This window comes from Pezoporus wallicus, unplaced genomic scaffold, assembly GCF_028554395.1.
Source record: "Pezoporus wallicus isolate ANWC-B61680 ecotype Strahan unplaced genomic scaffold, APGP_CSIRO_Pwel_v1 contig_5879, whole genome shotgun sequence".
Taxonomy (NCBI): Eukaryota; Metazoa; Chordata; class Aves; order Psittaciformes; family Psittacidae; genus Pezoporus; species Pezoporus wallicus.
The window spans coordinates 2,405,666-2,418,494 of record NW_026637549.1 but is presented as its reverse complement, the minus strand read 5'-3'; positions in this window follow the sequence as shown (position 1 = coordinate 2,418,494).

The window sequence follows — 12,829 nt, the reverse complement described above, 5'->3', positions numbered from 1 at the left end:
TTCAAATTGTATGCAGGGCAGACAAACTAACTGGTCTACACCTCAATCTTTATAGCTATTGAAGACCATCAGTATGATAACCTGTGAAGGGTGTCAGAAACCTTATATTTCCTTCTGTGATAAATGTTTCTAACTTGATTTCTGTCCTGTTTGAACAAAGTCAAGTTAAAATGTTTCCTTTTGCCACAGAATGTTAACATCAAGTTGACATTATATATAGAATAATTTCACATCAATCCTCAAAAAATGGAAAACAGAATGACTAAGAGGAAAAAAAGCAAATCTTTCACATTTTTTAATTAAAAATATTGCTAAAATTGAGTCATTCCCATATGATTTATATTTTCTTGGAAGAACAGTTCTCTTAAAATTGTTTGACCTTTCCTATTTAAACACATTAAATGTTCTGCTTTTCTTACTTGTTTCTTTTTGCATTACTACTCAAATAGTTTCAAATTGTGATTTATACTTATTTGGCAACACAAAGGACTGAAGCCTGCAAGGTCTATTAAAAGAGCCTGTTTCAGAAATTATGTTGTATTAGCCTCATCCTGAGGCATTTTACTGTGATCTCTTTGAATTAATTTAATTTGAAAAATGTTGCTCCAGAATTAAAGTACACTGAATAATAGTCAGTTGTTTTGGAAGCTGAATAACAAGAAATAACTTCAGCCCCTTTTTTCAAGCTACTGATTGTTTTGTTTATTTAAATTAAGAGAAGTGTATGCATACGGACATGTTATGAATTCTCAAGACTATACAGCATTCTTTCTACCCAGCAACAAAGATATTTTTTTAAAAAATCTGTGATTACTGTTTCTTTTCACATACTTTTGTAAATGGAGAGAAAGAAAAAGTTAAACCAGATAGTAAGCATTTATTAAAAAAATAAAGTAAAAGGAAGGGAAAGGCTAGTTTAATGGCTCTTCAGTTAATTGGAGGCCTTTATCCTGCTTAAAACAAGAGTGTAAGTCACGGGCATGGCCTGTCCACAAAAGCCAGAGTGGTTATCATGAGCCATCTCACAAGGAAACCTTAAACAGTTGGCAGCCTTCCTTTTAATGAGGACACTCCCTTCTTGACAGGCTCTGGGATGAAGCAGTATCGTGTCTGTCCAAAACCACAGAATATTGTGCCTTGAGCTGGCATCACAGTAAAACCCTACTGATTCAGACCTAGAGTGACAACACTTACTGCTTTCTTCTATGTGAACAAGCAGCGCTAGAGTAGGCACACTGCTGACATGCAACTAGAACCAGCATCTGAAAAGTGCATGCTCTAAATCAAATCAAACAAAAAGGAAAGCACAAGGATTATTTCTATCTTACAAATGGGAAATGGAGAAGGAAAATAAGAGCATTGTGAGAGGACTCACACGCTCTCAACGTGCCTAAATACCTGACTGAAGGGTGCAAAGAGAACAGAGCAAGGCTCTGTGGTGTATTTACTTTTATTCTGTTATATTACTACAAATCAGGAATATGACTGAAACCAGTGTGCCTTCAGCAGATGTGAAAAACAGCTCATGGTGCCCCGTGGCAAGATGAGAGGCAATGGACACAAAATGAAACACAGGACACTCTGTCTGAACATCAGGAAACACTTTTTTACATTGAGGGTCACTGAACACTGGCACAAGTTTCCCAGGGAGGTTTTGGACTCTTCATCATTAGAGATATTCAAAAACTGTTTGGACATGATCCTGGGCAACTGGCTTTAAGTACCCCTACCTGGGCAGGGGGTTTAGACCAGAGGATCCTCAGAGGTACCTTCCATCCTCAAACATCCCATTACTTTGTGATTCTGTCTCATCAGCAGATCTGGAAACCAGCCCTGCCACTGCTCACCCTCAAGCCAGTTGTGCGGGATTAATCTGCACCTCTGAGCTTCAATTATTTGTGGAATAGTTTATTCACTCATTTTTATGTTACTTTCAGGGAACAATGGGTTCTTATTTAATAGAATCCACGACTTAATGAGAAGCAAATATTCTGATTCTTATATATATTCAAATCTCTCTATGCTGCTCTGGAAATGCAGGGGTTACACATGAGCATGTGCTGTAGAAATGACTGACCTTTTCACAGAAGTGTTCCCTCTCATTTTTTACATCTGCTGATGACACACTAGTTTCAGTCACATATTCCTGATTTATACTGATATTGATTGATTGATGGCTTGGCTTTGTGAGCGAAGATTTGGGAAGGGCTTTAACCACGCTTAATACAAGCACGATGACCAAGGACATGTGGGATATGCAAATCTGGTTGGAAAAAAGGGTGCTCAGGCAATCAGGAAGCGTCCGACCAGGACTGTCATCTCCTGAGCAGTCTCGAGCCACCCATGTGCTGCTCTGCCCGCATGCAAGGTTGGATCTGCAGCTTCCCCTGCACCTTGTCACCTGCTGTTTGACCTTGCCCGTCCATACAGACAAGTGAGAGTGAGCCCTTCCAGCCTGCGCAGTGGATTTGTTAGGGGAGGCGCAGCTTGTGCAGAACTGGCCCCACCGTTTACACCTGCGGTTTAAGTGCCAGGGCCTAGCGAGCTAGGACGGTGACAGCAAAGTCCTCAGGTCGTAGGTTTTGTAAGAGTGTCCTTCTCTGCGATGGATGGCCTTACAAGGCTAGACGAGCTCCATCTGCCTGGGTCTGAAGGCAGGAGTTTTTCTTCTCCTATGAGGAAGGCCTGTCTTCACTAACGAAGATTCAGGAAGGGCTTTAACCCACACATTCTGAACAAGACTGTCAGCTCCTGGGTCAATCTCAAGCGACCAATGATGCAACAGCACAACAACAAGCGTCTAGGTGCAATTCTGACTTAGAGGTGTTCAGTCAAAAGCCCGCAGATGGTAGCCTCGTGCCAGTGGCTCCTCAGCCAAGCGCACGCACCAGGGGTCTGAAGCTGAGGTTCCTCTCATACTGAGCAGGGTTACTATTGCAACAACACATCATCAGTAGGGTAAAACTAACCTGTCTCACAACTGTCTAAGCTCAGCTCACATTCCCTATTAGTGGGTGAACAATCCAGCGCTTGGTGAATTCTGCTCCATGACGATAGGAAGAGCCGACATCGAAGGATCAAAAAGCAACGACGCTATGAACGCTTGGCCACCACAAGTCAGAAAAAGTTACCACAGGGTTAACTGGCTATAGTGATATAAGTGCATACAAAGTATATCTGGATGGTTTGTTTTTTTTTTTTTTATTTAGCTTTAAATGTGACTGTGAATTTGGCTCAGTAAATTTGTCATATTTCACTAGCCCTGCAGATTTTACTCTCATGAATGCTTTCTGGTTTGTTTTTTTTTTCAAGTTGTGATGCCCTTTTTTCTTCTTTATCAGTGTTATATATAGAGAGCCATATACAAACAGCTTACCTGTCTTTACATGCTAGGAAGACTTCATAATGTCTTTGTTTAGATCCTAAACAAACATCTTACAGTTGACATATTTAAATTATTTTAATGCTTAACAGGGGAAATCACATTCTTCTCTGTAAGTGCAAACATTCCTTTGAAATCAGTAACCAGAAGGAGGAACATTAAAAAAATTGAAGCAATGCTAAACCAGATATAATATTAAAATATGCCCTCCTGTAAACAACATGGTGGGTTGGGGTTTTTTTCCTATGTTCTTCAAATTCCATATCTTTGTAATCTATACTTACAGTGAGAGGAACCATAAATTATGACAAAGAAATCTTCCAGGAGTAATACATTTCCCTGTGTTCTGCAGCTCTGAGAAATAGCTGACTAATATAATGGTGGATGTCATGTGGTATTAGGCAAAGTTAAAAACCATGATTATTCTGTAGTTAAATATGGGCACATATGATAATTCATTGGTTCAGGTCCACCATATTTAAAATAATTAAAATACTCAATGCTTCATTTTAAGTCCATTTAAGTCCGCAAACAACAGAAAATTATCTATTTGATCTATGTTGGGTTGCATTTGACCACAGTAGCTAGGAAGCAATTAAAATATGCTTCGCTCAGTGATATTTTATCTTTTCCTTCCAATTCCCAAATGTCATGGAAGAGTAAACAGAACTCTACACTGTTATTTCCAGAGTGCTATTAAAGGGAGATGAGGTACCTTGGCCAGAAGGAAAATATATTTTCTGTTTATTATATTTGTGACCTTTCTTCTTTTTCTCCAAAATATTTTTTTATAAAAGCACTTACTTCTAAACTGTAACCATCTTTCACCTGGGCATCTTGCAGGCATGATGCAATTTACTTATAGTTTTATTTCATTTTTAAAGTAACTTTCAAGTATTTTTTTTAAAAATAGATGTACATTTAAAAGTTCATTTTCAAAAGGAAAATACTGGTTTAGGGACATTTAATTCAGATTTAAAATTATTTTTTGAGAAAAAATTGCAGTTCAACTGCATAAAAAATTATTCCTAATACACGTTGGAGAAAAAGTTTGTATCAAGTGTACTAAAAGGGAAACATTCTGAAATGGCTATCAGATCATAAAAATAGTTTCCCTCCTTTTTTTTCCATGGCAGTGCTAAAGCAGTCAAAAGATGCAAAGTGTAATCAGCAACTTCTCTGAGTATGGTTTAAACTGAGAGAGTTTGGAAAAAACAGTGAGGGAAATCACGTTTTCAGGAGGGGCGTCTGTTCAGGCCCAGAAAAAAAAAAAAAAGAAATGTAAAAAGCAAATGGGAAAGAAGTCTCCTAGAGATGGCTGAGATGGCTTGAGGGAAGATAACCTGCTTCATTCCATCAGAGGTTACGGTGCTCGTAGATGCATTTTAAGGAAGGCAAGAGAGAGTCTGTGGAGTTTTTTTAAAATACATATTTCTTAGACTACTACTGTTTTATTTTAACATATTGCATGCACACACACAACCCCACCCTCCAAAAAAAATTAAAATTATGCAGTTTTAAAAGAACTTTGGCACAATTATCATATGGAGATATAACACACAATGTCAAAAGAGGTATCAGGAACACATGTTGGGGAATAAGCTTTGAATCAGAAAATGAAACGCAGCCCCATGATCACCTTTTCAACATGGAAAGTGCTAATCAGAAGTTTAAGTACTATTGCAATGTGACTAGTGGAAATTATTACCAAATCATTCCTTCCTATTAGCTAGTAATCACTGTTCTGCTAGTTGGGAAGGTATAGGGTTTTTTGGATTGCTCAACTACAGCAATTATTGCCAGATGGATGCAATTTTAAGATCATTATTTGTAATCCTTCCTGCGCCCTCAGTATTTTATCTTGAAACAACTGCAATTAAGATGTTCCTCAGTAGATTTTTGCTGAGATACATTCTTTTCTTGCTCACTCAGGTTAAAAAGCAACCAAATTAATCATTATGCAATTTAGCTAAGGAATATAGCTTTGTTGATGTGCTGCTATTTTTAACATTTAATTAGGAAGTTTCAGAGAGCTGATTAGCAGTGCAGTATGACTGCTCAGGTCATTAAGACCCAGGTGCATACCTAAGTACACTATCTTGTCTCACTATGTGCAGGTGGCAATTACCTGAGTAAGCAGAGCTCTCTTGGCACGAAGCATGTCAATAGCTAAGCAGGGGGGGATTTTGACGGTGGGACCTGGTTCCTTTGTCAGGTAGACAAAGGACTCAAGATGTGTCACTAGGGATGGCTGCTTTGGGTATGCTTGCTTTTCAGAGCTGTAGGGCCAGAATTCTAATTTATTACATCTATAGCATATATTCATATTAAGTCCAGATGTGATTTTTCTAGGTGAAAGAAAGAGCCAGTGGGCTTTGGTTAACACCTCCAGGTGTTAACATGAGTCATTTCTATATTAACTTCCTAATCCCATGACAGTGATGTGACTGGACAACCTTCCCAGCCAGACTACTAGCTGCTGCTGCTAAATCATCATCAATATATACACATTATTGACCAAAAATGGCCAGAGGGGTGTAGTAAGATTTTAGCCTAGTGATACACTCCCTGTGTTGTATTTGTAAATGCTGACCAATGAATAGCCATTATACAGAATAGCCATTATACAGATACCAAATTCAACTTACATTTCAATCAGCAATAAGATTTCTATCAACTAGATGAGGAATTGGATCAGACCAGAGATCTTTAACAAAATCATGTGTTACAGAAACAATTTGCTGGTTATAGTCCAAGAAAAGCTATGATTTCCAGGCATGTTGACAAATCACGGTTTCAGCTCTGTGCCCTCTGAGCTTATCATACTGTCTCCACACAGTATGTTTCTTATAAAAATGATTATCACAGTTTGGCAGAAAAAAAGGGGGTGACGGAGGCATGTATGGTTGAAGGAAAACCTCTTTGTTAACCACTAATGCCTATCTTTGCCTAACATTGAAAGAATGTGAATAACTAAAATTAAGTCTCTAAATGCTTTCATTTTTATTATGGATTTTTTTTTCCATTTTTTCTTTTTAACAATTGTATTGCAAAAGTATAATGCAGCAAGAGCATAGTTTCAAATCTTCTCAAGTAACAGCCCACATGCATCAAGGACTTTTCTTAAGAGAATGCATTTCATTGGTAGAAAAATTACTCAGTAGGACATAGATTCTGATCTAATTTAATGAGCTGGCAAAGGGGAAATAACCAGGGTCCTTATTCATCTGCAAAATTATCCTAACAGGCTTCGGATTAGGGCTCTTAACAGGGTTCATCCCAGCTGTTATCTCCTTCATGACTCATCCAAAGAATATGATCAGGCAACAGCTGGAGCCTGGGCTCTGCCTTTTTCTATAGTGCATAGGATGCTAAAACCAGGAGCAGATACTGATCCTGAGTTTATCAAGTGATACTTTCTGGGTTGGCACTATTCCTAGTTACTGCAGCAGCATAAATCCTTATCATGCATGATTATACAGTTTCTCAGGCCACTTACCATGTGCAGGGGTTTTTTTGCCCTTGTTCAGGCCATGTGCCCATTTCGGCAAATATGAACTTTGTGAATCTACATCATAGAGACTGGAACGACTCTCATTCAGCAAAGCCCTTCAGAGCATTTTTAGCTGTACATGTTAGGTTCATCCTCATTCAGGAGAGTGTCATTCATAAGGTGAATTTTGAACACACACTTGAGTGCTGGACTGCATGATGGCTGATATTGCTAAGAAAACTTCTAACCTTTATTACTTGACTGAGCTGCAGCATTCTAAAAAATTATGGTAGATCTATAATGTATTGAGGTTCTAGTTAGAAAGGCATTTCATGGCATTTTAGGTTTCAGAATTCTTTACCACAGCCTACACTGTCAGAAAATATTTTGACTGGATTCAGTTTAGAAGGGTTTAATTAAATCTCAGTTTAATGTGCTTCTGTGGAATATGAAACTTGCTCCGCAAAGTGAAGGCCAGAGAAAGATGGCAGAATGTCAGATGGTTATGTAAGTCATGAAATCCAAAGAGCACATTAATTTACTATCCTGCAGAGACTGTTTATACATTCTGTTTATATAACAAGACAGTAATGATGTTATCTCACTTTGCTTTGTTTTGAACATCCAAGGTTAATGTATTAAAGCAAAAACAGGTGACTAAGTAAGGATTTTTCCTGGGCATTGCATTGAATGAATTATTTGGAATAAAGATTTATGTTGCTTTTTTATTTTGGATCAGTATGCTTACTGTTCATCACAACCAGCAGAGTAAATTGGTGGAGATTTCTTTCAAGCAACAACAACATGAATGTCATTTGAAAACTGTCCTCCTATTGCAGAGGACAAGATGAAAATGAGATGTGTTCAGAAGATGTCAGTGAGATCCCAGTGTCATAGCTGGTGCTAGGAACTGTATCTTGTAATTTTTCTATGCTCATATCTAGTATGATACTGCATTACTTCAAAGTGCAATAGCTTCAAGGTAGCAGGCAGGTTTCAGAAATAGTCTGAACAAAATACTGCCTCAGTAGATTTAATTACTGAGTATAAGAAGGCAGGTAGCCCACAGCAATGCCTTATTTTTTGTGGAGTTGCTATATGCATGCTATATACCGCTAGAACACCTATTTGTAGCTTCACAGCTTCAGGTGTGGAGCTGTGATATGTACCACAGAGTTACAGAGTAACTTCTCCAGTGGTTCAAGAGTGAAAAATTCAAAGTGCCTCCAGATACTGTCTTACTTCAGATAATCTTCAAGGCAATCACCTAGGCAAAGGTCCTAGATAGATCCTTTCTTTCCAACGTATATGCAGAGGTGATGTAAAAATCCTCCTCTCCTGTCCCATTTAAATCAGAGCATCCTCTCCTACTAAGAAACCTTAAGAGATGCTAAGATGTGGATTGTAATATACATCAAAGAGAAGCTGAAGAGTTCAACAAGGACTCCCTCCTTTCAGTATAAGATCCTGTTCCTCCCTTAGGATCAGGATAACATACTTAATAGATAAAGTCATCAGGTTGCTAGAGGGAGCGCATTATTTAAACATACATATGTCAGATGAAATAGGGACTGAATAGATTCAGCATGCATCTCTGTTCCTGCTGGTGCACAGGTTAGAATGTGAAAGGTAGTCATTGCCTTAACACTTTTTATCTCACAACCCTTTGGCATCAAAGTGGAAAATCCTCAGCAAGGTTTTCCTGAGTTTTCTATCCTGTGCTATTTCTTCTTTTTCATCTTTGTGGAAAGAATGGTATTATGCAGCCCTTCTCTTATTCTCACACATTCAAAATATTCATGTGTAAAGGCTTAGGTTCGTAGCAAGCCCAAGGATAAGCAAAGAGTCTTTATTTAACAGGACATGGATACTGGATGAAAGAGACTGTCTCGGTTCATCTGCAGACTTTGTATACAATGTTAGGCAAGTCACTTTAAAGATCCTACGATTCCTATCCTTGTAAGTAACGTAGGGATAAGTTATTTCACACACTATTAATTGGTGTTTTGGTGTAGCAGGACACTTAAAATTTGTGAACAGATTTCTGATTTCTTCTACTGAAGGAGTATCCTTCTGCCATCTAGCCAAGCTAGTAAAAGGTGTCTTGAAGGGAACAGACATTTTTACAGTTGTAGAAAAAAAAAAAAATGGGCAGTTAAGAGTAAATCCAAAGGAAAGTAAAGTAATCTATACCTGCTTTTAATTTGGGTTATATAGAGTCCATACAGTTTTCACTATCCAACCCAAAGCTGAAAATGTGAAATTTTCCATCCAGCATCAATGACTGTCACAAATCCTCCAAATTCTCTTGAATGAAAACATGTGCCAAATAGTTTTAGAATGTCATCAGATTTTTTGGTGTGTTATAAGACAATACCTTAATGACTTGGTCCAAGAAAAACAACTGCTACCTAACAACCCGAACAGCCACATAAGTGCCACAGATCCTAGCTCTGTTGGGGCTGAGCTACTCATTCAGCAGAAAGTTTGTCTGAGTATTGAATTTTAAATAGATAAAATCAATGTCAGGCCCTTATCTTCTCCAATACAAGATTCCAATGTGGTTTGCTTCCCATTTTAGAACATCAGTGCATGCTTATTTAGGGTATGGACAAACTAAGGAGTAAAATGTACTGAGATTTTGCACAAAAAAGAGGGAATGTTCCAAAGGTTGTTTTGTACACATTTCTAGATAGGATGCAGTTGATACACTTAGTTTTAGAATTAAATTAATAGGCATCTCTTTGTAGAATCCGAGGCAGTGTATCACCCCAAAAACTTGAAAGGTGCTTATTAGAGTGCTGCTCTCCATTGCTTTTGCTTCAGTCAACCTTAATCAAAGGGATCCAGGTGACAAAACATTGTAAAGAGATGGAATATGCAAAGTAAGGTGAAAACAGGAGGTGCCTGTGAAAAAGATTCACAAGCTGTCCTTGAGGGCTGAATTTTTCCACTTCCTAAAGAATGCCCAGTAGAAATCATTCAGTCTGTGTCATTTATTCCAAGATAGCTCAACTAATAGTCCTTGAGACTGGCTAGAGAATAAATCCATAAGGTAAAAGAGTAATCTATCTTCCAAGATCACTCAAATCTCTGTTTATTTGCCCAAGAATTACACCTGCATATTAGTAACACCAACATTTAGGTTTAGTACATCCCCTCTTGCAACTGCACTGACTCATCTTCTAAGCAGCCGTAGGATGGCTGCACAGTTTCAATTTTATTCATCATTTACCTAGGCTGAATTGGATTTGGTGGCCTGAGTTCTGATTTAATGCTACAGTTCCAGCTCTTATTCACAATAAAGACCTTTACAATATTATTTAAGAGACACATGGAATTAGGAAGTAAATAGATTCAACTACTTTAACAGGATATGTTCAGCCATGAATACATGCTTGAAAGTGTTACATAAAACTGTTGATTTCCACTGGAGAGGCTACAACTTTGTGTCTCTCCTTTTGGCCATCAGAGCCACATAAAAGGGACTCAGTATAAACAAGCCTTCGTGTCTATTTCTTCATTGCCAGTACTATGTCATCCAATTACCCTTCATCCTGCTGTGTGACTAGATTTTTTTTGTTCTGAACCATTTTCAAAGTCTCCAATGATTAAAAAAAAAAAAAGTTTTCCTTCAAAGAAGTCAAGAATAAGATTGATGTCTTTTTTTTCATTAATACAAAAGTTTAAATTTAAAAATCCACATCCCTCACAGCTCTAGTTAATTGTACTTTGGAGACGGGATTTCAGTATTTAACTTTCTGTAGTGATAATGAAAAATTGCCTGTACATTGAATGATTTTTAGATTTTTTTTTCCCTAGTATTTCATCGTAATCTTTTTGTTATGGGAATCAACAAATACAGAAAATATTTCAAACCAGCCAGTTGAGACAGCAAGCAATTAAATAACTCTGGAAAAGAGTGCCTTAATGGTGCAAAGATGCAAACGTGCTGAAATGTATGCATGAATAGTCCCATGTGTAAAGTTAATTGCCTAGATCAGCACATAATGACGATGCAGCACCACAGTACAAATAAACTAAAGTGATTACATGGACAAAGACTGTATCTTTTCATTTTAAAAAGATAATGATTAGAATATTACATTTCCTTCCTGCCTTTATTTGAAAGGTTGCAAAGCAGAGATAACTCACGCAGCTTCTCCTGGGCATCTTATTAACTCTGTCTGAGGTCTTCTTTACCTCTTCACCTTGCAGCAGCCTGCAGCTTAGGAAGCAGGCGCCCAGAGCACTTCTTCTCCTGCCAATCCACTCCAGTTTTGTACCCCTGGTTTAGTAACCATGGCATGAAGTGATCTCCATCTAGGACACCCTTTTCACAAGGTCTCTTCCTTCCTTCCCCATCTTTCTGACAGCTTATTATGACTGAGGTGGAAATGTGACACAAAACAAGTTGTTTATGGAAATCTTATTTCTGTCACATGAACTCTATCCTGATATGATATGCATTCTCTCTGGCTGCGAGTATTAAATGTATTAATTATATCTGTCATTATACAGTTCCCCTCTTATCACCACTGGCTTTTATAGTCCTGGTAAAATACACTCTGAGCAGTAAGATCATTGCACCTCAGCACACTTTAACATTTATAACAATCTGACATAATAAGGATACTGTCATTGCAGAAACACCTTCCTACACACATGTGGGTACTTGAAAATCTGTGCTTTCTCCATCGTCTTACATAAATATAGTAGCTTAGGAACTTCAATGCTGTGCCTTGATTTTTAATGGTAGGAGATGTCAGGTACCATTTAAAAGATGAGTTGAAAAGGAGACAATTCAGCTTTAACTGTAATGCAGCTTTTCCTTTAGATGTAGTCACCTGCTCTGCTTCTCTGAACTGGGAAAAGTGTGAGAAAATAGGAAACAGATGAAATTTTAAAGTAGAAACCATTAAGATCCTGTCTTGGTACCCCTTTCTCTCACTTTCAGGTACCTAAAGAACCAAAAAAAATTAAGGTGACAGACTTTGGTGTCAGTCTCACTCCACTCACAACTATTAGGTATACAAGATTTCTACAAATCGGAACTAAACTCTGGCCTGTAGTGGCGGGTCTAATCTTCTGAAGTGTGTATAAAACCTATGTATAGCTTGCTCTCTTGCACTTTAACAAGTGCTGGTGATAGTGGTTCAGTGGCTATCTTCTCAAAACAAAAGGCACAGGTTTTGGAGCCCAAAGAAATGGGCTCAATTAGGACCTAGCCAATCTTATGCTCTTGCCTCTAAATTGCACCATTAAAATAATGAATAAGTCTAGACTGCCCTTCTGGATTATGATGCCTGAGTATAGAATGTCTGTGCAGGTTAAGAATTACAGATTTTCACATACAAGGAAGAATTGCATGTATGTTTTGTTTAGAATTATAAAAATAGAGAAAATTAGCTAAATACTACAGGATGTTGATGTTTTTGAATTATGATCTAGAGTCTGGGGGTACAATTGTTAAAGAGCACCATTGCCCTGTTGTTTAAGTAAGTGTCCAAAAGTCAGAGATCCATATTTAGGAGAACCAAGGTGCCAGATTGAGTGTTTACATATTACCATGTTGTGCAGCAGATCTGGATTGTAAAACTTTAATCAGAGTGGTGAAGCATTCCTTGTCTCTGAGCCACAGGAACAAAAATTGGTACCAAGCAATCAAGCATGGCTCAAGTAGCAGCTCTGAATCTTTTGTGATGTTCTGCTCTGTTGCTCATTTGCTTTAGGACTGACACAGTCCTGGCTATTGTCAGAGTGACAAGAATGGCTACAACAGTCGTCTATTTTGGTGACAGCGTTTTGGAAGAGTTTTGCAGTGGTGAGACGTAACAGAATCCAGCCCCTTTACTAATACAAGAGGAAGATGGACTTCCTCCTGAATTCTGGCAGCAGGACCTGGGAGAAGGGAGGCCTGTGCACACCCCATCGACAGGGCTCCCCTTTTAGGG